The sequence below is a fragment of the Cygnus olor genome, chromosome 12, assembly GCF_009769625.2.
Source record: "Cygnus olor isolate bCygOlo1 chromosome 12, bCygOlo1.pri.v2, whole genome shotgun sequence".
In the NCBI taxonomy this organism is placed as follows: domain Eukaryota; kingdom Metazoa; phylum Chordata; class Aves; order Anseriformes; family Anatidae; genus Cygnus; species Cygnus olor.
In genome coordinates, this window is record NC_049180.1 from 8,864,729 (window position 1) to 8,890,911 (window position 26,183).

Below are 26,183 nucleotides of genomic sequence, written 5' to 3' on the forward strand. Positions count from 1 at the left end.
ACTGACATTAAACATTACTGTATGCCAAGCCTCAAAATACTGCCTGCAAACATATGTGATTATTGAAAATATCACATGGGAACCAGCTATGGCAGAGCTCCAGAAGTCAGCATTCGTGTCAGTATGTTTGGGGTGGGGGTGAAAAGAAAAATCAGTCCACGAGGACCCCTTGTATTTTACCAGCACAATTAGCGTGAGCTAATTCTCAAGGGAATAGGTTTCACAATCACGGACTCTGATCCAGAAGACCGTGCATTTATTTGAGCTGCGTTAGTCAACACCAGCTACAGTGCACATTAACATGCAGCGTAACATGCAAAATAAACGATGAGTTCTACCAGCACAGCCAGTGTTATTACGCTTTGTCTGTACCAAAAGCTTAAAACACACGGTCTTTCCTAATTTGTATTGCATGCAGGCGTGACATTGCGTTAAACTGTTCTTGACTTAGGAATTAGAAGTCTGTTGGCCAGAAATGTGGAAATTTCTTCTGCAAAATGCTCCGTTTTTCTAAAAACTTCAAAAGGCTTTCATTTCCTTCAGAGGAGGTCACAGAAATGGGTGTAAAATGTTGATGTGTTTCTGAGAGCATAAATTGACCAAACTTTGTAAAAGTAAGGTTTTTAACATGCAGATGACTGTTGAGTTGGTATTGTTAGGGCTTTGTCCTACACATGCTTTTCTACTCTCCTGATGGCTGTCCTCTGTGTAACCTGGTTTTTGTTTTAATCTGTAAAGAGAGAGATGATTTGCAGGTTGCATCCCTTTCTCTCACATATATATCTATTCTGTTCTCAGAACAAATATGTCAAAAGAAAGCTTCCACGTCATAATGTATTAATCAAGTAAATACAATTATTCACACAGGAACCACGGATTTGTAATTAAATATAATCAGTTGGACACCATTACTTTTTCCACTGGAATGTGTAGTCTTCTTGGGATATGGGATGCCAAAGAAAAAAAATTATTCTAGGATACTTCTAGACTATCTGTTGAGAGCTTGTTAACATACTTAACCATCCTGTTCTCCTCAGGTCACCAACATGACTGGATTTCTTTAGCCAGATGTGTCGGCTTCTAGAGAGGGACTTCTCAGGCCATGGAAATGAGACAGCATGGAGCACAAACTAAAACCAGCTCCAGCCAACCCTAATACAAGCTTTCAGCAGAAAACAATCCTGAAAACCCAACATTCTGATTAGAAAACAGAATTGAAATATATATGCACATATATCCTTGGAATGTTTCCAGAAAGACCCCACTTTAATTTCATAGGCACTAGGAGGATTAGTGACACAATGATTGCTTTGGAGAAGGCCTTTGCAATGAGACCTCATTAAAACGGGCAGACGGAGGCAATTGTCTGTCATTACTATCAGTGATCACTGCACAGCTGAAAGTGTAAGTTACAGCACTATCAAAAAGGTAAAGACGTCCTTAATCTGTCAATTACAATAAAGAGAATCTCACCAGCTGCAGTTCTCAAAAACTTGTCAGTCTGTCTTCCACCTAACGTCTTTTAGATCACGTTAGATATCTACCTAACACACAGACTCTATTAAATAGAGCCCTGTCCCCAATTACAGCAGATCTTTGCAGTTTGCATCCAGTCCACAAAATGACAGACACCCTCAATCCCACTAAAAATCCAAGAGAGTCCCAAATGCCCAACACCTTGCCTAACCAGGCCATCTGTCACCCAAATGACTGCTTACCCGAGGAGTAGCAAAGCGACACGCGGCTGGATAATGTGCACACCTTTCAAAGGCTATTTTAGGCTCACAAAACTCAACTGCCTTAGCAAGCTCTGCCTCTGGGTAATTCAAACCATTTTACCAGGCTGAGGTTTTTATATTGGTTTTATAAATGTCTTAAGGGATAGAAAAATATCTTCTACTAGATAGAGACTCACTGAATATGCTATGATGGTATATAGTACACTTAGGCCCAACTTAAAATAAAAGCTATAATTTGTCTCATGTCCATGTCTAAGGTAAAATAGTGTCTAGGTTTCAAAAAAAATGCAGGGCTCAAATCATTCACAGTGAATTTGGAAAGTGCTGAACAATTTTGAAAATGAGCCCAAACATTTTTTGCAGCCTACATATGAATAAGAATCTAACCTGAGGCTGCAGTTCCCCGAAAATCCTACTACCCTACATTTGTTTTTTACTACGCATACACATACACAAGAAAAAGAGTATTCTCTTTCTGGTCTCCTTCCCGCTCTTTCCTACTTTCCCCTCAGTGGAACCTGAATATGAATGAGTCAGCCTCCCCAAGCCATGAAGTTCAGTAAAATTATTAACTATACAAACCGAGTTCCCCCTTTCCTACCTAAAATGCAGGTACAATGATTTTGCAGAAAAAGAGATAATAAATGCACGGTCCTTATATGAAATATCCACATCCAACATCTGTAGTTCAACATTTAATTACTTAATACTCCATTGGGAAACACATCCTATTCTCCGTTATCCCCCTGTCCCTTATGTTTGCTATTTACTGCTAAAAGAAAAGATTAATATCTGCAATAAAGAATCAATAATGTTACAGTTATTACATATTTTCATTCTGTATTTAAAGCAACACCATTCACAGAGTGATGGTGCTGAATGGCTGCTTCAAGTCTTCTGAGATGGGAGTTCCAGAAACTTACATTTTCAATTAGTAACTTCAGCTGAAGAGGCACCATAAGTGAGAACTGTACAGCTTTTTAAGCTTGCCTGACTATAATTACTTTATAATTCTTAGAAATAAAGATTCATCTACATGGCAGATGAATTTGCAGCATTCTTGTGTTTCAGAATCTGTCAACGTCTTCTGCATAATCTCTTAAGGACTTTTAAATGCACAGCTTGAGGGGGAACAACACAGCTCTCCAAGCTGCCTGTGTACATAGCAGATTCACCTTTACTTTCAAACAAAAGATGAAAAGCAAACTTCACTTTGCAGAGCATAAACCTCTTTGTCTTAGAGCATTTATCAGAAATGTTCTTAGTTATCAATTTCTGCAAAATTTCTCCACAAACAAAAGAACAGTTATTCACTTACATTCTCTTAGACAGACAGAATATCATGAACATGTGATAATTACAGTACATTACTCTCAGCAGCGTAGGGCACAGAAGCATTTGGCAATAGGCATGACCTTATCCTTCTAATATTGGTTACACAAGGCACGTTTCTTCACACTAAATCTTGAATTTGCAACATTATATAACCTCACTCCTTTTATATTTTCTTCAGCATCTGATGTTGCATCTCAAAAGGCCAGCTTTTTATGTTTGCTTACATAAACCTCATGTTCCTATTTAAACTGAATTAAGGATGCAAGAGATTAGGTATGCACCTTGCTGCTTAGAAATACAAAGGTTCTCATTTCCTTAATAGTGCTGGCAAAAGTATCCAGCAATTCAGTATGGATTGGAAATGACATTGGACTGAAGTTAAAGGGCAGTTTAAATGACAGAATAATTAAACCAAATATTTCATATCTGAAAATGCAGCAACTTAACGCCAAACTGACCAGAATTTGGAAGCTTCGTCCCATAGCAAACGATCATTTTTCAATACCTCCCAAAGAAGGATAAGAAGGTTAAATGTCAAGTAATTACAGGATCAAATATTAATAACGGAATATCAAATCTGTGATGGAAACAGATGACCTGAAAGTCACTAATTTAAGGGGAACTCCCTCGAATGCAGGAACCTTCATTAGGCCCCAGTTACACACCTCTGAACACGTTTTTCCCAGATAGGCTGAATGTATCACCAAGTACCACTGGTAACAAAGTCCATTATGCAAATCACGTGAGTGTCATGATCAATTATAAATCTTGAAGCATGAAGAGTATAAAAAGAAAACACAAATGTTGCACAGCCCTTAAGCAAACTTGTAATTGTATGTTTTTTTCACTACAGCTCAAGATATGTATAATTACCTTTAGACATTTCAAAATTTGAAGTGATGAGCATTGCTGAATACAGATTAGAAAGCAAGAATTACTCTCAAAAAAAAATAATAATTAAATCTACCATTATAATGAAATGCCCCTAATTACAATAAGAACATTATAGATATTATGTTTGGGAAATACGTGATTTTAACAAGGGGCAAGTACATGTGTAAATCTCCACTGATTCCCATGGTACTACTTATTTATCAACTGAATATTTAGAGGTGAAATTATGTGGTTCAAAATTCTAGAGACAAAGATTTTTAAGGTATCTACAAAGAATTGATACCTTGTACATTATACTGTTTAATATAGTTGTTGATCTCTACGAGAGCCTGCAGGCCACAATTAAAAATAATGATCCAATAACTATTGCATTGAAGTCAATAATATGTAAGTCAGATTTAGGTTTAAAATGCCAGGCAGGATTTTGAGGCGGTTTAAAGGGGAGAAGAGGATGGAAAGTTATATAATAACAGCTGATAAAACAATATTAAAGCTGGAGACAAGCGAACTTCACCAAGCTTGGAGTCTGGGTTCAGGCCTGATAAGCATTCAGAAGTCCAGGGGCTTATCTGGGCTTATCAGAAATAGCCAGATCCTCTGGGTCTGCAAAACTGAGCTGTACATCTTGCAAGAGATCTCCGTTTCTGGTTGGAAACTCTTCACAGACAGCATATTCTACTGCATTTTAGCATTTTAATTATCACTCTGACTGGGGCTCAGAAGGCATATGAAAGGAAAAGGAAAATGAGCATGTCATTTTTAGAACCTCCATAAAGATTTCTCAAAGTTCAAATTTTCTGAATGAATAAACAAACGCGACAAAAACCACACATCTCAATTTTGGAATTGGATCTGAGATGGAATGCAGGTTTTGTTTCCTTGTTTGTTTTTGTAACTCCATTTATTATCCAGCCCCAGTCAAACTAATGAACCACGAAAAAGGATATTAATTTTAGAACTCACCTAGCATTGTTCTGGGATCTGCTGAAAATGCCATCAATAATAGAAAATATATCTAGCGTGAAGGCAGCTTGTCAACAAGACGACTGAGTCCTGAACTCTTAAATTGGTTATTTTAGCTCACGTAAGATCTTATTGACATGGATATATCTGAAACAATCCCCTCAGACGTAGTCATGAGGTTTGGCAAGATCTAAAGCCAAGATAAACTATTGAACCACATATTTCCAAAGGTCAATATTATTTATTTCCTTCAAGAGAGGAGATGGTGATGAGCGCGAACTTGCTGAAATTTGTGTTCAGGATGCATTACACAAGCTATCCAATAAGGTAGCTTTTTATTTAGCACATCAGATATTCTGGTCAGAAAATTTAGTTGCCATTTGTTAATACTCCAGTTTGTTATTGTAAGGGTTTCTCAAGGATGAAGATGAACAGGGTTTCTAAGTCATACCACCTGCTTTTAAAGCAGATTGCCTGTGAAAGCCCTCGGATGTTCTGCTTAGACAGACCCACTGCTCTGCCACCCAACCCCTACGGTTACGGAGCTGACCTGGCACCCGCTGCCGGCACAGCCCGCTGCAAGGCGGATTTTCTTTCAAGAGACACATTCTGGTATTTCCAGAACATGGAGACCCTCACTGTTGCTGTCAGTGCTTTGGAAGTTCTTCCTTAGATAGTGTTGCTGTTTCCTTTCTTCTGAACGCCCTTCTCTAGGCTTTAGTTCATAGCGAACAACAATGCAAAGCCTTTGTGCACACCTCTCCTTTCCCATCTACTGCCTTCTCTCCACAAGAGAACAGTATAAACTTTGTGGGTTCACAGTGAGATTTCATTTGGCAGCTGCTTCAGTATTCACTGAAGCTAACCAAAAGTTCCCGTTGACCTCAGCACACTCTGATTTTTTATTCTGCAATGTGACAAAGTTTTACAGGCAATGTTACCAGACTCTCTCTTTGTGTTATCAGTACTTTTTTTTAAGACCCAGGGAAGACTGAGGTGTTACCAATAATTAGTGAGTCCGGCATACCTTGTAATCTCTTACACAGTCTGCAATCTACAGATAACAGCCAACTGCAAACCTTTGAACATCACCCAGACTTCACCAGCTTTAATCAGCTCCATGCAAACATGTTCAGGTGTCCGAATATGTTGTGCAGACTGGGCGGATCCCAGGACTTACAGCACCTACCCCAAGCCTTGGCTGGTGGGAGACCGGAACAAAGGGCCTAGTCCACTCATAGTGTTCCTAACACTCCCATGAGTAAATAATTTTCTTACCACCATATACCACCAAGTCCTCTTGGAAATACACAGATGAAAAGCAAAAAGAGAATTTTTAAACACGCATGAGGATATTTTAAGGAGCAGCACTGCTATGAGTGTTTTGGCAGTACCCCAGTGACCAATTCCCAGCTATAAAACACACACACGATTTCAGACCCCCTAATTTTGCAGCACCAATTACCACATTCAGGAAGTTCTGACACTGTCACTTTTGAACGCTTTAGAAACCAGTGAACTATCTCTGCATTCATGTACAGGTGCTTAAATGTTCCCTCTTTCAGCATTTTTCTGCCAATGAACCTTAGCTGGGACTCTGAGGTCACTCTGGCATGCAACGATAATTCACATAAAATTGTCATTACTCATGTGAGGGAAGACAAATTATCATACAGAACTGTGCTTTTCACAGGAATCTGAAAGACACACAATATGAGTCAAAATGACCAATTTACGGCTAATTCTATTCAATTTTCAAGACAAAGGATATATTAAGCTAAAAAAAACCACAGTGAATTTTGTGCACTGGACCTGTGAAGATTTGCAAACATTGTATTGGTATCAGCTGCAGGTTTTTTTTTTTCTTTTCTCTCTCTTTTTTATTTTTTTAAAGAAGGTTCTTACAGTGATGTTAGAGTAACATTAGACAATTGCTTTTCCAGTCACAGACAAGCGGTGTTTACCCCTGTGTGAGCCAACAGTGGGGGGGAGGGTCTTTTTTTGTTTGTTTTTCTTTACCACACACACATATGCACACATATATATGCACACGTATTATATGTGTATGCACACATACATGTATGCACATATACTTAGATTTCTGAACGTAGAGATTAAAATCTACCCAGTGTAAATAAATAAATAATTTCCCTGGGCACCCTGAGCACTGAAAACCAGAAGCTCCCCACTGAAGAGCAGCTAGACAGAGAGCGCAAGTAGGCACAATAGTGGCTCCCTCACAGCATTCAGGTAAAGGGTGACCTGTAGACTCTCTTCTATATGAGAGGGAGGTAAATCTGCTTCCATGTTAACTTAATCTTTGGCCTTTCTCAAACAGACATTGTGATTGCTTCACTGTGCTGCATTTTTTTCCATTTAATATCTTTGCAGGAAGAATACTGTTCCAGAAGGACGAAGCTGAAACCACCAAATAGATTTCACGCTGGACTGGACCACCGATTAGATGGAAACTCCAGTCCCAGGGGCACAAGTTTAGTGCTTTATTCATTCTTCTATATCTATTATTTATCAGCAAGGAGAGACCGAAGAAGAGATGGAGAGAAAGCAAGATCTTGTAGTTTAATGCAAAGTCTTAATCATTCACATATTGGATTTGAAAATAAGCTGAAACGAGGGAGTGCGACGTGCTCCGTCCTTTCGTTACCGCCCTCACTGGACAGCAGCGTGACATCACGCTGCTTCTGCCTCCGGGGATCACTTAACTGAAGGACCATGAAAAATGAACGAGTCCCTTCTCAGGGGAGCAAGGGTTACAAGGACGCAGCCCAGCTCCATTGAAAAAACAGGACTGGCAAAACTGGACTTTAAAAGACCTGTTTGACAGAAAACTAATCTTGTTTTTCCTCTGTCTTAACAAAGCTTTTGTGAAAGAACAAGCAACAGACAGGAAGAAACACAACTTTTAAGCAGACGTGCTGGAGGAGGCTGAAGAATATAGCCCACGTACAGAACTGATGACAGGTTGCTATCATTAATATTCAAAGGTTTATTAAAGGAGTAAGCCCCCTATAAAAAAAATCCAGGGTCCCATTACCTGCATCTATCTCTCCTGCTCGGCAATAGAAATAAATTGAGTGTTATACTAAACGCAAGTGTGAAATTATTTCACTAGCTGGAGTGAAACTTTCTGCAAGTGTTCCCCTGGTAACTAATCAATTGATCTCCCATGATGACCACAAAGTATCCTTCACATATCCGGGATGCTCATGCTCTTTATGAACATCCTGAATTATACATGGAAGCAAATGGAAACACATCACAGTTCTCCAGCTGGTACAGTATATTCACATCAAACTAATACTACCAAACATATTGGCAGCCTTATTTTGCATCAAGTGAACTTCAAGTAGATTTCCATGTAGAGTGCAGGAAGGTAATTGGACTTGTCCCAACTAAGCCACAGATCCATATGCAGTGGCGAAGATTTAATGGAGGAACTTGTAATTACCTAGCTGCATGCAAATTACAGCACTTTTCTCTCCAGGCTACTGTTGCTGGCTATCTAATCTCAGCCACAGGGCAGATCCATAAATTCTGCACTTCCCTGGTTTCTCTGAGAGGCATCTAACCTTTTTTCACTCCCTTAGCATAGATTCTCTTCAAGTAAATCTAGCCCAACAGTCAGACTTGTAGAGTTATCGCAAACTGTAACATGCAAACTTCTCTGGATGTGATATTAATTCCAGCTCCTACTGAATACCTCATCCCCTCAATCCCTCCTTCCTCAAAAGAACTTATTACCCTCCCCATCTGGCTCTGGAAACAGAAAGTGAACCAATTCACTTCCAAAAGAGGTTTTCAGCAATTTTTCAGCATCACATGGAATTGTGAAAATCCAAGTTTTTCTGGATGTGGACCACAGGAATACGAATTTGTTACCCAGAGAAAGGCTGGCATATACACTGCCTAACTAAACAGGACCCGCATATGTACGTTTATATAGTTCCTACTGAGGTCAATAGGCATAACAGCAAAAAGGGTAGTTTCCATGTTTCGATCCATATTAATCAATACATTTGATATGATGAGACAATTAATGTACCTTACTCTGTTTTTATTCTTGCTATGACTGTGCAGTTACTCCGCATCTTACACTTTCAAAAATCCCTTGGAGATTTTGCTCCTACATATTAATATTAATAGTTGTCTGTATCTCTTAGGATTCAGACTTTAGGATTCTGTCTTTGGAGCACTATCTTCACATGTAAAAGCCCTATTTCTCCAGCTGCATAAGCACATCTACCGCGTGTCAGTTCTTCTCAAGTGATTTAATCAAAAGCACCCTAACTTTATCACTTCTGAAAGAATACCCAATTGCCACTTCTTCTGCCTCCTACCTGCAGGCTGCTGCTGCGTCCAAGGTGAAGCAGCATGGCAGAACACCACAGCACAAGAAATCCCCCGGTTCTCAGCAAGAAAACTGCATCCCTCAACCTGCTCATCATTTGTCTTTTCCCTTTTCTGAATCTGGTGGCAGCCATTTAAATCTTCACCTGTAGGTTAACTGGGCCTAAACTGAGTGATTCCAGCCTGACCAAGTGTATGATCCCATTCATTGTTTGTATCCTGGGGGCCAACGGCAGCCTGAACCACCAGAGATTCTGGAAAAGGCAAAATGCTTGGGACAGACAGAATCTTTTACCCCGGTTTTGTAAAAGAAAATGACGTTCTCTTCAGAACAGATCCAGAAGATGTATTCCTTTAGCAGGGTGACATCAAGCCAACTAACAGGAGCAGTTTAGCACATAAATATGTGGTTATGAAAGAATACAGCAACTGTCACATACTTGGTCCCCTGGCTTTCAAAAAAATTAAATCACAGTTGTTATTACGAATTGCAGCATTGTATTTACGATGGGATATTGATCTCAATTTTCTCTCCTTCACATTGAAATAATGCAATTGCTTACTTCACTATGGGAAATCAGGAGACTCTAAATCCTTTTGAGGAATAGCTGCGAAATCTTCGGTTTTACATAGTATTAATCAGGCCTGAAGTGAAGTGACAGAAAACCAATAGTGGTGTTGTAGAGTGAGGTAAGAAAAACTGAAAACCTTATCAGATTGTCTGCTGTAACATTAGTGGTATGTTTGACCCCAGTTTCAGGGCAGGAGCACAGTACCTGGTAGAAAAGCCACTGGGAAGGCACACAAAGCAAACATCATTTCCCATGGGATCCATCCGCCTTCAGTGCCTGTGGAAGGGTGGGAGCACAAACACTGTCCACAGCATCGCTTGCTTGAAAACGAGCTTTCCTGCTCACAGTCTCATAGGAAGTAGTGCAGAGGGATGGCCACTGCTCTGCCCTCCAAGCAGGCACCTCACAGCAGCAGAAGGGAGCCTCTCTCAAGAAGTGTGGCAAGGTGATGGGATCTTTCACTGAGTCACATTCATACCAGTCTGTGTGGTCTCAAAGGCTTTGGTCCTATAATTATGACAGAGACCATCCGTTGCCTGCCTCATCATGCTCCATACCTGCCCAGCTTCCCAGAGCTCCACATGCAGCCAAACCTCCAGTTGCATTCTTATCACCTCGCCCAGTGAGGCTTTGTTTCAGAAGATAGCAAATGTACCAAATTTATTACTGCCATTAGCATTTTCACATTGCATTAGCAAACAGTGCTTGCAAGGAGCAGAAAAGTACACGGAATTCATTAAAACCTTCTGGGTCTGGAATACAGGGAAGCAGAAATAATTGATCCTGCAAAGAAGGGATCAGGAGGTGCTACCAGAGACCCACAGAAATCTCAAACAGGGGGAGCAGGAGGGCTGAATTTTTCACAGAGGCTGTGTTGAAGATCACGGGTAGCCTTTGAAATTTTCAAACCAGAAACAAAACTCCAAGGAATTTCTTCTTATGATATGTAGCCCATGCAGTAGAGTTTTTTGTGCCCTTTAACTAGTTTCTGGAGGAAAGAATTAGTATATGTGCTGTGGTAGTGTGGTAAGAGAGCTGCAGCACCATCAACAGCTGACGCTGCAGAACAGTTTTCATAATTTATTAAAACTGATCTGAAAATCTTTTGAAAGCTTATTCTGTTCTCATAGATCCAGCTGAGAAGATACTTATAATATTCAATATACATGCTCCTTTGGTCAACTTCCCACACATCCTTGGAGCCATTCCTGCTTCTCTTCAGTGTTTACAGTCTTAAGATTTTTTGCAGATTGTTATCACATCTATTAAGATATACAATACACAGAGCTGCAGGCAAGAAAAACACTGAGCTGACCTTACAGGGGCTCCATATGGCCTCTTGAATGACACAGAAACCACACAGAGTCAGGGGAGTCAAGAAGTTAAAGGGAAAGGAGTACAGGGAAACAACAATTTAGATAACTGTGAGCTGCTTACTGAAAAGAGTCCTGTTAGAGACAGCAACAGAGTCATTAATTTCATGGGTCTCAGGAAAGAGCAGAAATAACCAGTGGTCAAGTCAAGAAGCAAGGACTAGCGCTTATGAATAAGGCATTCAGTTTGATTCAAACATAGCTGCTGAACAACAGGCCTATTGGATAACGTTGCCTTACAGCTTTACTTGCTAACCCACACTAGATTTGCACACCTTAAATTGTCATGCATTTAAAACAAAGAAAAGAAAAAGAGACAAAATAAAGAATTAAAACTCTGTAGAACAGAAATTTTCCAATTACTGTCATGAGAATGTTTGAAAACGTTAAAGCTTTCCTGTCCTTCCAGTCCTGCAAGCACTAATGACAGAGAATGGGCACTCAGTGAAACTGAGCACAGCTTCTTCCCTGCAGCATAAAATCATAACAAATAGGGCTGGAAGGACACACTTTAGGTGAGCTAGTCCATCCCCCTGTCCACAGCAGGAGCAACAATCCCTGCATTATTCCTGGCAGACATTCATCTAATCTCTTTCTGAAAGCCGCTAGTGATGGAGATTCCCCAAGCCCAAGGCAGCCTAGGCCAGTGGTTCACCCCCTGTGCCGTTCAGGTGTATTTCCTAGCTCTGAATCTAGTTCTATGCTGCAAGTCATAAATGTCTGTTGCTTCTTTACATAATCTGGAGCAGAGCAGGTTCTTGCTTTCCTCCCTGCAAGCACCTTTTACAAACATGAGGGCTGTGAATATCCACTGCACGGCACAGGAGGAGGTATCTGTAACAATACTGATACCACCTGCTCTGAGACCGTGTGTTTGGGGCAGGCAGAAAGAAACCTGTTCCAGCAAAAACTCTGCTCCTATTGAATTTTGTATTTTTCCATGCGTGGGGAGATGGCAGGAAATTCCACAGCAGACCAGACTAAGCGCTCATCAATTCCCAGACCTCCCAAAACACCAAGAATAAGACTGAACAGAAAACACATAACGAAGCATTAAGACAGATCATGTAAATAGGGGCACCAGTAGTTCCTTTTGTGGATTTTTCCCATGCTGAAAAAACAGAAAAGTGGTGTTTGAAACACAAAGTAAGGGGCAGGATTGTTCTTTGGGGAGAAGGATTTGTTATGTATCTGTAGACATAATGGACATTCTCTTCAGTATCTGTATACCCTCTGTGAACTACAGGACTCAATATATCAAGTCTGCAGTCTCCAGGCATACAGCTGTCTTGTAATTCCTATGCCAGGGAGTCCGCTAAGAAATCTGACAGTGATTTTAATAAGTAGGTACCAAGTCCTTCAGTAATCTGTTTGTTCCTTCTTACCTTCAGAAGCCTGGGTACAATATGTGGATGTGGGTCAGCCTCTAGCAGGGTTTTCATTTGATTGTGTGCAGCCCTTTCATACAATTTGCTGCATTTCTACCCCCTATTTAATAACCTATGTAATTAAGAAATGTACAGAAAGAGGAGTCTCCTGGGTTTAGAATTAGTGAGAGCTGACTGCTTTGTTCATCTGAAATCAAGCTAAAAGCAACTGTTAAGGGAGACCTTCATATAGAAACACTCCGAGGAGCACAGGGTATAATTCTTTAAAAACAAAATCTTAAGAGCCCCGAAAAAAAAAAAAAAAAAAAATTTCATCATGACTAAAATAACAGGCCTTCAAATTCGGTATTGTACCGTTACAAGTAGTTAGCTGAACATCAGCATGTTAACTCCCTCGGCACACTTATTCCTTACTGCAAAATCAAATACCTCCCCAAAGAGAACACAGACGTTCAAGTGCAGGATATTCAGTCTAACATCATACTATTACAATCCAATCAATATTTTAGTAAATAAGCCTAATCCTTAAGCATTGCTGAAACACTGCAGGACAAAGGATGTTTTTCCTCTATCAAGGAAGGACATTTCAATAGCACATTTTTTAAGATATATATATTTTTTAAATCACTGTGTTCACTCCTCTTAGTTCCAGCTTTATACCAAGCTGTATTTTAACTCATGTTTCCATAAATGAAAAATGGAAAAGTCTTGCATTTTAAGGTTGATTCCCACTCACTGCAATCTAGATGATGGCCCCATTTTCATACTGATCTTGTGTTAAATTGGTTATATAGAGCTGCTGCAAAATCTTAACCATGATTTTCATGCCCACTGTAAGCCGCAAGGAGTCTTTAGGCCCAGAACAAAGACAATGGAATAAATAAATTGGTTTCTTAAAATATCTCCATCCTTCTGCACCTAAATGTGCTGATAATTTCCAGCCACATTTCCACCTGCAAAGGTTCTTATAATTACCAAGCTCATCAGATAGGTTAGGGTTAAGCCACATTACGGAGTTAGGAAAGAGGTCCAGCTGTACAGAGATGACTTGCTCCTCCATTGGATAATTAAAATCGGAACGAGAGGTGGGACGATCCTCAGCATATTCCCATTTCATCTCCCTCCTATCCCTTTGAAAAAGCTTCCAACTATATATTGAAAAAAACTGGTGATGTCAACCACAAACTTTTGGACTATTTCCTCCTTTCTCTTTCTATCTCTTTAGCCCTGTTCTCTCCAACAATAGATGCACACTATCCTATCTCCCCATAATTTTTTGCCATTTTCACTCTCACCTTCAAATCTTAATCTCTTTCTCCTGCCTGCCAAAAGGTATTACGGTCATACACACTCCTGATCAACAGGTCACATGCATTTGTTCATTTTTATTCCAAATCTTAGTCTCTTTTTGTGTGTTCCACACTGAGTGACAAAGATTCTCTCTGGCTTGTGCCACCTCACACACATACGGGCATCTCACAGCCCCGCTGATCCTGACCCCAACAAATCCTCTGCCTTCTACAATGCCATCCTGCCTTTCTGCCTTTTCTCCATTTCATACAGCTCTCCAACCACATTTTAACCATCCTCTGCCATCACTTTTGCATCTCTCTAATGTCAGAGTCAGTCCTCATAAAAAATGGCAACAGTGGAGTGTGGAATAGGAAGGAACACCCTTGTCTGAAGCTCCTGTGCTGCCACGAAACATAGGGCCCACTCTAGCCAAGGGTGTTACTTTTTCTCTTCCAAACCATGAATGTGGACGGAGGTGGACACGAAGACTGTACGTGCAGTGATTTGTCTGTGCTGGTGTGTGAGTTGCCTGCACCACAGATCCCCAGCTGTGCAGATGGGAGGTGGAAGTGTTTTACCAAGCAGAGGATGCTGAACACTCGGAAGCAGGACCTGGAGACCTGAAGTTAAAAGCAGAAAGAAGAAAGCATGGAAAAGAAAGTGGAGACAAATAGGCACACATACAAGCTCCTGCTACCAGAAGGTGGTAGGTGGTTCCCAAAGAAGGGCCTGGTGTGGTGCTGTGCTGGAGGGAGCAAAGCAGTGAATTCAGCTGGCTCTGATAGCCCCTGGAGCTGCAGGCAGCGTGGGGAGCAAGAAGGCAGAATGACAAAGATGAGCTTCTGCAGGTGCTGAGGAGAGTTCATGGAGGGCTGGACTTGTGCCACAGACAAAAGAAACATCTGGGGAGAAAAAAAGCCTCATCCCTTGCTTTTGCTATGGACTGTAGTCACTAGTGTGGTACCTAGTCCAAGGGTTTTCAGCTTTTAGGGTGTGTGTTCTTAGACTTTGCTCTGTCTCTATACCTCTAAGAGACAGACTTTTATTTCCAAATGTCACCTCCGGGACATGGAGTTTTAAAGAACACACCTTACACTGCAAGCAATAAAAGTCACCAAAGAGAATAGCAAAATCATGAGAGCTGGCAGCAGGCCAGCACCATATGTTGACAGCACTCCAGCAGCAATGCAGAGAACTGCTCGGGGAATTTGTCACTGCGCGTTCTTCATTACAGCGGCCACAAAGTAGTTTCCTTTGGATTTAAAGGCCACTTTTGTTAACTGTATTAAATACCAGTTTTACGACACAGAAGTGACAAAACCGACTGGTTTACGAGCTCCCAACACGAACCCTTTTCTTCCTATGGAATTGTTTTCTTGGCTGCATAGTGCTCCTTGACGGCTGATGCAGCAGCCCTCACCAACACCGCTCCCAATCACTTTCAGTGTAACTGAAGATACCATATAGGTTGACCTGAATGTCCTCTGCTCCCCAGAGACATCTGAAAAACAATTACTTCAGGGAAGCTTGGGTCATTTTGGCAGCTTCCCAGCAAAGTGTCCAGCCTTAACTGTTTCACCAGCAGACCTCCCAAAACGTGATCTCTGCCGCTGCACAGGACCCGACTGAGCAGTAATGCACGCTTCATCTCTGAGCATGATCCATACGATAAGCTAAATGGAGGCTTTCACATTTTAGCAAGTTTTTGCAGGTTTCAGCAGTTTCTCTGCTGAAGTTGGCAAGGAATCCCACAGTGTTTGTAAAGTTTCAGTTTTGCTATGAAATGAAAATTGACATTTCAGCACAACACTAAATTTCAACAATTAGGCTTAAATTGAAGTTCTACTGTATTTCCTAGAATTGAGGTTTTCAAAACATAAAGGAAAGCAATATTATGCTAAATACCAACTCTATCCTCTCTCATGCAATAATCAGTTTGTAATCATGCCATTCACTCTAATGGCTTTGCATACATTTCTTGTTAGAATTTGTCACATAAAAGGCTTACATTGGAAACCAAGCAAGTTGGCTATTTCTCTCTAATTCTAAAGGTATTCAGAAATGTTGGTAGTAACTGAAATTTAATTTCAGGACTTGAGGACCCAGTTAATTTCAATACAAGTGATCAGAGAATGAAGTAACACAAATATAAATACAACATACACACAAAGCTCACTATTTAGGTTGCCATGTCAAATGCTTATAAGTTACAAAACGCCATTAAGGCTACCATGCAACTTGACTACCTGTTGTGTCTATACACATGCGTAACACACGAAGATATAATTTACAATTACATGATCTCACAGTATTTTCCCCACAAGACCCCTGGCTACATTGCCTCAGTTCAATAGGCAACACTTACTTAATGAACAGCCATTCAGTATTTTGTTTTCTTGTCACTGTTCCATGCGTGGCCTAAATCTCAATTGTTGCTCCCCGTTTAAACCTCACCCTGCAGACTATTGTTCTTGAGGCTTCCGCTGTGCCTGTCACTACAGTATTTAGCACTCTCGATGGAAACTTTGAGTCTGTGCAGTTAAAATTTGGGCAAAAAAAATAAGCAACAAAAAATAATTATTAACGGAAAGCATCAATTTAGTAGCGAATAGTGCTCCTGGGGCAACTGCTAAAAAGTTGAATCACACGTATCCATTTTTTCATCCCCAGGCACCTCAAAACCTCAAGGAATATACAAAATTGAAAGACAACCAATTTCTACTTTGCTGTTACACTGATTAACCCTACACAGATCAGGACAAAAGAAATACTGCTCTATTCTACAAGAACTCATGACCATGCTATCGTGCCTCAAAGAAAACCAGAAATTGCTATACAAGTATCTGTGCAAGCTGAGGAATGCAACAGAGAACAAAAGGCGAGATCCAAGGAGGAGGGGGAGAGGGGATGCAGAGTGTCTGCACATGCTATAAAACACACAGCTTTTACTGCAGAGCAGCTCTGCGTGCCTGTGCTAGGAGGGCTTGGCAGCCCAGGAAAGTCCTTTGGTTTTGCTTATTTTTGCAGACAGACAACTAAAATGTTCTGTGCAAACTTAACAAGGTAACAGAGAAAAGCAGCCCCCAGAGTACTGGGGTTACTAAGCACGCAGATCGCAAACGGCAGCCTCCCAAGCAACTCCTGGTCAAAAAACAAACCAGTGATATCCCTGTAATGTCTCCATACCCAGACTGCAGCACTGGTATTGACACTTCACACAGGCAAGCTGTTCTATCCATGCTGAAAAAAAAAATAAAAAAATAAAGAAGTCAAATTCAGCCCTCTCAGAACACAAAGTTTCCTTGTCTAGAAAATGGTATTTTTTACAAGACATGTTGGAGCACTTCTGCTTTATTCTAAGATATATTCCAACCCTCTGCACATCCTTCATTCAGTCACGGAAAACTTCCAGACTCCCAGAGAGCTTTAGAGTCTGACATGTCAAAATACTCTCGTGTTTGGGTTTCTAGGGGCTGAGGATGATCCTACAGCTGAGACCATGTACTGCTAGCCTACTAAAGCTTTTGCAATGACTTTGCAGTGCAGAATGAGCTGCAGGAAACCAAGGATAAAAAACGGCATGTCTATTCTGTACAATCACATATACAAATAAATCAATTTGCTCATCTACGTGGACAAGGGACAACGTAAAATTTAGCTGCTTACTTATCGTTATTACAAGGGTCAGACTCTTTTACGAACAACAGTAAAAATCAAACTACAAACAACTTTAAGCACCGTGACCACCAATGGGGAATATGCAGAACAGAGAAAAGAAACCACACAAAAGAAACCACAAATTTTGAAGCACAAGAAAGGCTTCTGAAAACACAGATCTTTTGTATAGTTAACAAACATACTGACTTCTACACACTTTAGCATAAAACTTAAGCCCCTAAAATGCTTTGGAACCTCCTATGGTTATATTTGTCCAACAGCAATTATTTGCTCCACTTGTTGTAAAGGACATTATTCCATTTGGGAAGAAACATCTGTAGAAGAGTATGAGGAGATGCTAATTCCCATGACATCAGGGACAGTGAGGATGTTTTAACGGTAAACCTGGGAAGAAAGAGTACGGGTTACTTGCTTCCTGTGCTTACAAGCAGAGAACCTAGCTCCACAGCCAGCAACAATAATGGAAAGGCTGCACTGATTACAGCAGCTCTGGATTAGCGTTGCCAAAGTTCAGAACTTTTCAGGGCCCAGAAAGGAGTTGCCTCAGAGGAATCTAGATTCAGACATCTATATTTGGACAGCTAACGGCCACTGGCAGTTTCATCTAGGTGTGTGGATGCACAAAGAAGAAGAGCATGAAAGAGTACCATGTACAGCCCCCATCCGCTCCTTCTGGATAATAACCTGCTTAGAAGATGCAGGGCTATTGTATTTATTTTTTCTTGCCATATGCCTTGGGGCAAAAGGTGATAGCATCTCTTTCTGTTTAGATTCCACGTTTATTCTGAGGTTTTGGCTCCCTTCTGATCATGATTCACATAGTAGTTATCTGGTATCTTTTCTCTGTGCTGCTACTTATACGGGCACAGGAAGAGCCTCGCTTTCCTTCAAAAAGTCAGGCAGGCAGCCCCCGCTATGGATTGACAATCCACAGCACCTTTCAAGATGTACTTTACACTGGTTAAATATAAAGAAGTATATCAACATCAAATGATGTTGTTGGAAATATGTTCTCTCTTTCATGTTAATGCATTCAAATAATCTAGCATCTGCTCTATAAATACCGCTTCCTCTTTCCACATCATCTCAGCAAAACATCACTATTTCCATGTGAGGATGAACACTACTGCGGGGAACTTTGTAAAAAGGAATTTTCTGCATTATAGGATCCTGTAAAACAAAGGACACTTTATGCTGCAAAGGGCCAGCCAAAGAATAGGTCTGAGGAATTGCATTCCCCTGACCAGCAGATCTAGCAAGATGGCCCTGTTTGAATGTGGAACCTTTTTCTTCAGCGCTGTGAAGTTCTTATATTTTGCCTATGGAAGGTATGCATCCCTCTGTTGCTCTGAATTCATCTCGCAGTCAGTCTGATGAGCAGCACAGAGAGATGTCTCAGATGATGCATCAGTTTGCTTTCCTCTCAAACAGATTAAAAGAGCTATAGACGGGGAGATGCAAGAACAGAGCCTATGGAACAAAGAAGCAAAGGAAAGAAAATACTTCCAAAGTGAAGATTAAGAGAGAAATGTTGCTGTAATGGAAAAATTAGAAATCGTAAGGCAGACAAAAAGACAAAGAAAGGAAAGGTCTGCTTCTGCCATCAGGTTGTGACAATATAAACCACACAGACCAGCTGTGACGCACAAAGAAGCTGCAGAGCTAACACGTCAAGGTTTGCCCATCGGCAAAAGGCACTTGACTAATATCAGCCTTACTTTGCCTGAATCATTTCCCTTGCAAAGCACACTCATTGCTTCTGATCGTTTAAGTCCTTTTCTCTTCCTGTTGTTAGCTGCCTCTTCAAATAAGCTAGCATTTCATTTCCACAGCAGCCTGGAAATATTTCACTGTACTACTGCACACTGCTCACGCTGCTCTAGGAATTAGGAAGACGTGTGCCTTCCTCTTTTTTTTTTTTTTCTCTTTTTTTCTTTTTACTCATTGAGGAAGGCCCTGAAGCCATGTTCTCATTAAATCGTTATGGCTCTTTAAAATAGGAAGTTATTGTCCCATATACCTCCTTAATTATGCACCAATCTAAAAGTTTAAAAGAACAGCCCTGCCAGTGACAGCCAGGAGACAACTGAAAAGAAAGAGAAGGGTGTAGAAGGAAGAAACCCACTGATGAACTAGTGTTTAAGTTTGTTCCCTCTAACACAGGAACCTACGTAAGCATGAGGCTGGCTTAACACAAGGAGGGACTAAAGGCTCCTGAGGGGAAAAGGTTTTAGGAATCTATTATTTGTCAAATTATATTCTAATTTAGAAGACATATATGCTGTTATTTATTGCTTCAGACAGGCTTCATGATATTCATATAACAAACATATTCAAAACAGACTTTGAAAAACTCTTTAACTTCAGGTGCTCATTTTGAGACTCCTGGAGCTGAAGCATCCAACAGAAGTGGCTTCAGACATAAAGCCATTATGTAATATTAAAAATGATGTAATATTAAAAATGCAATAGAAAACTAGCTAAATTCTGCCACATACTACATACATGAATAGCTTTGACTTCAGAGATGATAAAAAAAAAAGAGAAGAAATTTTTACAAATAATACTAATAGCATGATGAGGAAAAAATTTGTCTTGTTCTAAATTACATTTGCATTGATTCACACATACAATTTGGAAGCAAGAGCACTGCTTGTCTTGAGCTTTCCTAATGAAGCACTTAAGCAAACGGTGGAAATGCCTAGAAGACGAGCTGTTTCTACCACCTTCCACCCCAGAAGCAGCAAACGCTGCTCGCAGTCCCCTGCTGCCAGTTCCAGCATCCCAAGCTGACAACTCCAGGAGATATTGGTGCTCCAAGGTCTCAGGCTTGCCTGACAGAGATCAAGAAAAGAACAACACAATCTCATCCAGTCTTAGATCTGATGTGGAACTAATATCAAGAGTACAGGTTTAGATTATGCTACTTAACTTGAAGTTTGAAAGCAGGTTTGTAGTAAGGAAAACTTCCCTTTGTTCTCCCACAAACGCTCGGGCTGCACCACAACACAAAGGGTAACAGCAAGCGGGGTTTGCGAGTAGCTCAGTGGCTCTATCCGAACTCAGAAGTTGGGCTGTCTGAACTCAATGCCAAGCTTTTTGAAATATCACTTTTTTTTTTTTTTTTAAAGCTGTATTTGAATTTTATGAAATTGCACGCTGGGGCATGAAGTAATGATTCTCTGGGGATTAAATGCCTAGACGATATTAGAAATAAATTAACATAATTACTCAAAGTTACTTTTTCCTCAAACCATTATCACTGACACTCAAATTAAGATCACGTTTTGTGCATTTTTACCTATTTAAACAGTGACTGGAGGCACTGTAGGAAGGGTTATCACTGACTACAGCAGTGCCGAACACAAATACTTGTGATATTTTCCAGCATGGAAAAGAAGTGAAAATGTGTAGAGCAGCCCTGGAAATGTAATCAAGCACAGCGAGAAGAAGAACTGATCTGTGCTTCAGCTGCTAAGCCAGGCTCTGGCCCTCTCTGTCCGCAGACATGCAGCTCCTGCAGCACCACAGCGACAGATGTTTGGCACATGTAATCCTTCATCCTTCTAATCCCAGCTGAGGGTTAGAATTGATGGACCCCGAGCATGCATAAAGAACTTGGAAATATGTAAATTCAGGCCTGAATAAACAGTATCAAATAAACATATTAATAACAATATGGGCTTTACAGTAAGATTAGCTGCTGACACAAATAACATTTATTCACACTACAGGGAGTGATTCTGAAGAAATAACATGAAAGTGTACAGACAAGTGTTGCTAAATCAAAAAGGCTTTGCACAAAGCAGCAAAAAAGGAAAACCGATATGACAAGGAAACTGATGTTTCTTCTTTTTTAACTGCATGACAAAAAATTAAACAGCTATAGAAGCTACAGGTGCAAAGTAGAAAATGGGGATAATCAAATCAATGTTTCTTTTCAAATGTTCACATGTAACTTTTTCTAATATGAGAACTGAATAGAGAGGTCGACTGTTCTGTTACGCACAATGGCATAGTTCATAGCTAAAATCAGGTACAATTTCCCTTTGTGGCACAGAATTACCTCTTTAGAAATGTCACAGCAGAAATAGAGCATCTACCTTCTATTTTTCTCTATGTGAATCCATCACTTTAACATCTGAACACATGCTTAAAATGCTCTAAATTTGTTGTCTAATGTCCAACTACACATGGCTGATGCAAAGCCAAGGCCTCGGTTTCAGCTGGAAGCATCAGGCCTGATTTTTGTGAAGTTTGTCCCCCAAGAAAGAAATTACCCAAAGGAGTCCCAGCATCTAGTATCTATTATAGTGACTTGTAATTCATACAGGACGCTGAACCATGACCTCTGTATGAGATTTCCACTCACAGACTGCAAAGAAAAAATGAGTAATTTATGGGTGGGCTGAAAGAAAGATCTGGGAAACGGTTGGTGCAGCAGGAGTGTAACATGCGTGATGGATACAGAGGTGCCGACTGGGCAGAAGGGCCTGGTGCAGCTGTAGGTTCGGGGAACCACCTCGTTTTCTGCTTGAAGTGAGAGACGGATTACTTTGACCGCGGGGATTAACCATTGTGCAGGTAAGTATTCAGAGACATCAAAACCCTGAAATTCACCTTGAATTGTGAAATGTGTTCTGTTACCTCGTTTAGCAGAGTTGAACGCTGCAACAGCACTGACATAAGGCAGCTGGGCATGCTCAGCTAGGAAGGAAAACAGGAGGGTAACCATGGAAAGTATAGATGAGGTTGTATGCTTTTTGCACTTTGTGCTTTAACCTCGCATCTGCCATGCAATATATTCTTCAGATGCAATGGGTATAGCATTCCTTTCATTTGTAAATGGACTAGTGGGGGTTTCAGTGGCAGATCACTGGACAATGCTTTTTAGTATTTTCACCAAGACACAGTCCAAGTCTGTGGGTGAAATTTGACTACTGATTCCACAGGAATGACGTATGAAGTTCTTAATTGCTTTACGGTCCCTTCGACCTCACCCTATTTCCACGGTAAAATAAAATAAAATAAAATATAAAGCAAAACAAAACAGTACTCAGTCTTTGGCACACCTTATGTTCAGACAAGCCTGGAAGATGACTGAAAGCAAATAAAACTTCCCAGATTTGACTGAATATTCCATGCATTTAGCACGAAGCAAGGACTTTTTTCCTTCAGTGGTCCCACAAAGAATACTGAAAGTGAGCTCTGCTTCCTAAAGTGGATGGATAACATGCAAGCACAGTACAGTAAACTTACTTTCTCTGCCAGATTTAGCCATGAGTCAGTAGGAGTCTTCTTACAGCCCAGAAAACTGTTCTTAATGGCAAATTTGAATTTTTTGTCACAGAAATGTATTGTCACTGACATATAGGGTACTAAATCTGAGTTTCCATAGATAATTCCGGTCAACTCAAGACCAACAACTTCCAAGATAAATCTGCTGACTTTTACAAAGGGCCAGGAGGCAATGTCCTGCTGTCCTTCCTTATGATGTGGTTGTTGTCACAGAGTCACATAAAACCTGGAAGACCAGACCTCAGTTCTACCAGAATCCACAATCAGGCTCACTAAATTTGGCTGTGGCACTGACTACCTCTCTGTTGCAAAAATACAGCTATAAAATGGGAGCAGAAGTCCTTTTCCATTTCTCAGGAACACTGTAGGAAGGGGATGTACAGTAAAAGCTTATCAGACTGTCAGCTGCCTGTGATGAAGACTACACATCTTAGATTGAAAAGGTTCTGCCATTTGATTTGATATTTTGATAGACTGGAGATCTGGTACACCCCTAAGAACACACTTCTGGAAAGAAAACAGGAGCACAAAGGATCTGCAGTTACTGAGAGCTGAGGGCAAAAATCACTCTCATCCCACAAACAAAACCCATCTTCCTTCCGATTGCAATGGTGTGGCATAACATGCCTCCTGGTTTGACAGTCAGAACTAGGTCCAGCTGAAATCCTCATTATACATAGAGTGAATTTTCCACAAACTGCCAAAATCTGTCAGAATAGAAGAAACACTTTAGCGCACCCACCATAGCTGGGGGAAAAGATAGCGGGCTGCTTCCAGAGGAAAAAAAGTTGAAATAGAGTAGTAAAAACTCTGCTGAACCGCAGTTACGGGGGGATTAGGAGTAGGTTCTGCTGGAGTATGACCCAGCACCATGATATTTTTCTTGTCAGAAACCATAATGCAAGGAGTGAAGACTCTGAGTTCCAGCGATGTAACAAAAATTGATGCAATTTCATCTGTGCACAGCACTGCACACACCATCTTAGCTGCTATCCATTTCTGTCTCCAAGAACAGTGGTAAAAAAAAAAAAAAAAAAGATTTTCAGATAGTGGGTTTGCGAGATAGGCTAATGAAATTTTTACGTACAGCAAAATGATCTGCTCGTACTTGTGATTAAGTCCAAATTGGCACAGAAGGGAGCAGGGCAGCACTCAGCTGGGATGCACATAGAGGGGGACTGCTTTTGCAGAGGTGTAGGTTTCTGTAATATTTGCATTCCGAATAGGCAACATAACACACTGTTAAATTACTCTTCCCGTGTCCTCCAGGTCCTAACAGAGGCAGTACAACACACATTTAATGGAAAAGAAACTGAATGCTTTTATGGAAGGTCTCAGAGTTCAGATCAGAGAATGGCAAAATTCCTTTGATCTGTGGTATGAACCCTTCCAGTTCCCATCACCACTGCTCCCCTGTCAACTGAATGTATGGCGAAATGAGAATTGTAATCCCTAACTAGCTCCGATACTGCTTTCCTTAAGAAGCTAGCTTTTTGTACAGTTTTTCGCTTGCCCTGTACAAAGGTTACGGGCACAGCAGCAACAGCAGCAAAATATAGCCTGCTCTAAATCTGGGATGCCTGATTAGTTTCCAGAGACCTTTGAACACAGAGTTTCCATGGTGTTTTGATTTTTCCCTCTGCAATTTTATTACTAACCTTCCTTTATCATCCAACAAGCTCATGACAATCTCAGCTTTAGAAATAAGCAGAAGTACAAAACCTCTAAATGAACCTAGCACTTCACATGTCTAGGTTTCAGGTACAATCCTCATGTAAGCACCTAAAAGTAAAACCTTATAGTCTATTTTTTCCCTTATTTGTCAAGCAATAGCACTAATGATTTGATTTTGAAACTCTTATGCATAATAATGAGCTCTTATAAAAAGCCTGATTTTAACTCAAAATAATGCCTGAGCTTACTAACTTCAGAGGAAGAAACAGGGAAAAACTCAGTGGTAAGAGGGACAGTTACAGTGCGATTTGTACACAATATTGCACTGCTATCAATTTATAATTTCTTTACGAAACCCCAAAGAAATATACATTATCTGCCAGAGGAAAGGTAAACAAGACAGAGGTGAAAGTGGGAGATCAGAGGTTACTGAGAAAAGAATACTTCAAAGAGATCGGTTCCAGGGAAAGAAGGGTTTCAGGAGACCAGGGCAGGCAGCCTATTGCCCAGGGAGAGGAAAGGCAAGCCTGGAACAACACACGTGCTGGCAGGACTTGAGACAAGGGCTTGAAAATGCTCTGAAGAAACGTCCAACACTGACCAGAGGAGTTCTTCTACAAGCACAAGGATTACTAAAGCAGTTTCTTCTACATATAGATAAGCCAGCAGAAGGACAGGAGAGGCATCTCCCCCTCAGTGACAACTGACATTAGTGGTTATTTTAAGGGGGAAGAGATGTGGCCTCATACTTATCAATTTCAAAAAATTGGATTTTAAATCGGGTTCCAGTTTTCACACATCATTAAAAGCTTCTTAATCACAGCAACCTGCACCTTCTTCTTCCTTTGTTAAATTCTAATGGAAACAGTTTTCCACTTGGTTTCTAGTGAACAAATACATGAATATTTTTCATAGTTTTTTTTTTTTTAATGAGCAAAGTATGAAAAGTAAAAAATCTATTTTGCTGGAAATTATAGATCTCAATACTTAATGAGGCCAAATGAATTGTACATCTACAATTTCCAGCATTTAACTTATGTCTTTAGAGAGAATTAGAATATTTCTACTAAATTCCAAATTAAGGCATTCCAGCCAGCAGTCAATGCTAGTAACCAAAGTCTAGTTTCTTGATAAAGACCAAGCTTCATGGAGTTGCTCGCTATAACCTATGCCTTTAGCCCTCTAACATCCCCATGCTGCAGTTGTCAGTTCTACCATCTACCGTCAATGCAAATACCTGCAAATCTACCTCTTTACCTAACACACTCAATCAGGAATAGTTGTGTTACTTCAAAAGGCGAAAGCAACACAAACAACATTTATTTATTTCACTGTAACCCAACTCCCTCTGTTTACAAAACCTCTTTTTTAATTTCCCCACAGAGCAGGCTCATGGCAATATCCTTCTCACAGGCAAAAAATATTATTGGGCTCAAGACCGTTAACAACTGTTGTATTGCCTTCCAATTTGCTTCAGTGTATCGCTAGAGATGTGATCCTCAACCAGTCTTATATTACTTTTACACCCTGCTTCATGTTGCAAGCCCAGCAAGTTACTTAAACGACTGCCCAACAGGAAATACACCAGCATTCCCATTGGTGAGTGAA

General features: G+C 40.5%; 1 protein-coding gene across 1 annotated transcript in view; it reads right to left on the bottom strand.

The window, feature by feature from the left end:
- CDH11 (cadherin 11) overlaps positions 1-26,183 on the bottom strand; it is a 242,000-nt gene that overhangs the window by 114,348 nt on the left and 101,469 nt on the right. The gene's annotated exons all lie outside the window — the stretch shown is intronic.